A 3,129-nucleotide genomic window follows, 5' to 3' on the forward strand; every position below is an offset into this window, starting at 1 on the left:
CACTCACTCATGGGGACTGCCTTTCCCATAGTTAATCACCTACATCCTTTGGAAGAAAGGCATCAAGGGCACAACAGCTGATGAGCCAATCACTACTACTACCATATTTGGCATTCGCCAATGGAACAAGAGCTTCTCCCACATGCCCTGGATACCTCCGGCAACAACAGTTGACGCGGAAGAGAGCGAGGCCGAGCCACTGGCCGAAGATGAACCCGCAGCTGCGCCAGAGGCAGCAAAGGAGGAGGCCCCGATCATTTTTCGTGAAGCTCAGTATCGCTCACTTAGTGAAGAAATGTCAGGCCTTCAGAGGGAGTTGGCTGATCAAAGAAAGGAAGCTCGGGAGGATAAACTCATGATGGATAAAGACTAGCTGCCTTAGAAGAATTGATGTAGTCTATTCTTAGTCGTTTGCCACCACCATCAAGCGCATCATCTTTTGGACAGCATTGAGCAGGGGACCACCGTCTGGCTGAAGACGTTAAACTTAGCGTTCATGGGAGACACCCTATAGTTTATCCTGTTATTTTATTTTTGTGTGTTTTATTTCATCTTTTTATCTTTAGTTTTGTTTCTTTTTACTTGTTTTTGTGTTTTCTTTTTTTGAAGGGACAAGTATGCTTCAATCCAAGTTTGGGGGTGTGTTATGAGCCATGCTTTCCTAGACGATGTCGTCCATCTCCTAGGTACACTCTTTCCTTATTTAGACACATTGGGGACAATGTGTCATTTAAGTTAGGGGGTATGGGAACACGTGTTGTTTACACACACTTTGTCCCAATTTCATGTTGTTGTTTTGTATGTTTGTTTGTTTATTTATAAATAAAAAATAAATAATATTAAAAAGAAAGAAAGAAAAAAAAAAAAACAAACAAGTTTATGCATGTTCATGTTTGCCTTAAAATTTTGATTAATCTAAAAGAATTGTGGCTTGAATTCATCAGTGAGTTTAAAATTTTGAACACATGATCGGATGAGAGAATTTGTTAGTTGGTTACTTGTTTAGGATAGTTGAAAAATCACATGTTTGATCTAATCACACAAGCACATTAGCACATAATTTGTAAGGTATGACATGAGGTCTAATGTGTGTGTTTCTGTATCTTCGGTAAATTGGATAACTTATTAGATGGACACTCTGGCATATATATATATATATATATAAAATATAAAATAAATAAATGATCACTGATAAGCTTTTCACTGAGTAACTGGACCTCTTGCCTCAAAGCATTGAGTGTTCACGTCAAAAGGTGAAATTTTTTGATTTGATTGATGTCATGGTTAGTTTGGTTTTGTAGCCTTTTTGACTCGAGTTAGTAGGTCCTTAGGGGTGTCTCTACACCTAATGCCCTAAAACCATCTAGTTTGGGAGTCATTGACTTAACACTCATTACATGGGTCAATTAGAAAGCTTAAGGGAACCAAACATTGCACAACCTGACCAAAAAACAAAAAACAAAAAAAAGAAAAAAAAAAAAAAGAGAGAGAAAAAAAGAAATATGCCATTGTTGTTCATTCTAATAGGAATTTCAGTGAACCTTGAAATATGGAGACATTACACATTGGAAAGATTTGGAAGTCTCATAATTTTGTGCTAGTTCACTTTACACTGTTTTCAAACTTGTGATATTTAGTATGTCCTTTGTAAGTAATTGAACACGGAGATTCCAATTCATTGTGAAGATGGAGTTCATCTTTTTATGCTTGCTAATGAATTAAAATCATGACCTTAAAGTGATGCTTTAATTTTTGGAATAACATGAACTGTGCATGATGTTTGTGGGTATCATTTCTGGAAAACCCTCACGAGACTTCACTCGTCCTTTAGGGAATTTCTAAAGGTTTAAAAGGCTTATTGCATACGCTAAATGCAATTGTACATCTCGCGAAAGATGGATTTATCTTTTTTGTTTTTTTGTTTTTCATCTTGATTTTAGTTTTGTATTGCTAAGGGACTAGCAATATGTAAGTTTGGGGGTGTGTTAAGTGCTAAAATATTCATATTTTTAGCCCTTAACTTGCATGTGCTAATCCTTTAGTTTTAGTAAATTTATGTCATTTTAGCTCTTTTATGTGTTTTTCTTGATTTTGTAGGTCATTGGAAGAAAAAGAAGCAATCTCAGAAGTTTTGGACTTAAAAAGAGCTATTTTGGAAATTGGAAGGCTCTGGTAGTGCAATCAATCGTAGGGGAGCTGCGATCGAGCACACTTCAGGCGAGGACCCCAATGCACAAGCCATCCATGATTGAGTACCAGCACAAGGAGGATCGATCGCACTCGGGCTGCAATTGACCGCACCCGTGTGTGATGGCCAAGTCAGCCTCCAGCCTTAATATGGAAAGAGGAATTTTTAGGGTTTTGTAGCTTTGTGCGAACTAGGGCTCAAACCCTACAATTTTTAGGGTTTCTAGAGTATTCCTAAAGGCCTATAAATAGACCCTTAATCCTTTAGAATAGACAAAATTTCCAAGGAGAAGAATTGGAGCTCTTCAATTTCAAGTTTCAGGTTTATTCTTTTCCTCTATTTTCTTTTATTTTATGAAGATGTTTAACATCAACTTCATGTGTAACTAATTTATTTAGTAGGGCTAGATTGAAGTCCTAGTTATATTTAGTTAATATTCATTATTGGTGCCCTTGTGATGATAATGTTGTGATATTTAACTTAATTAATGCATGCTTTCATGAATTCCTCATATGTGTATGCCTGATCAACATGTGCATGTGGTATGGACTAGTTAGTTAAACCAATTTGGATGACTGAGTCCTGAGTTTAATATAAGTTACAAAAGAAATCCACACCGGGTTCTTGGGTTAATCAACATGGGGAACCGGGATACACCCATGCCCTAGGCCTCATGTGTTTGTCGATTTTCACAGAATATATGCTTTCTTAAAGAATAACTTAGTATATACCCATGCTAAATCCTTTAAGAAAGAAAAGAGTTAGAGTATACACTCATGCCTAACTCGTTGCTTAGGGAAATCTATAGCTTAAGGAGTATACACCCATGCCCATAGGTTGACAAACATTAGATATACATAACATGATCAAAACATTGGCATATTGACATATTCTCTAAATATAATTAGTGGTGGATATCAAAGCCCTACCTTTTTATTATT

The sequence above is a fragment of the Corylus avellana genome, chromosome ca6 (genome assembly GCF_901000735.1).
Source record: "Corylus avellana chromosome ca6, CavTom2PMs-1.0".
NCBI classification, from domain to species: domain Eukaryota; kingdom Viridiplantae; phylum Streptophyta; class Magnoliopsida; order Fagales; family Betulaceae; genus Corylus; species Corylus avellana.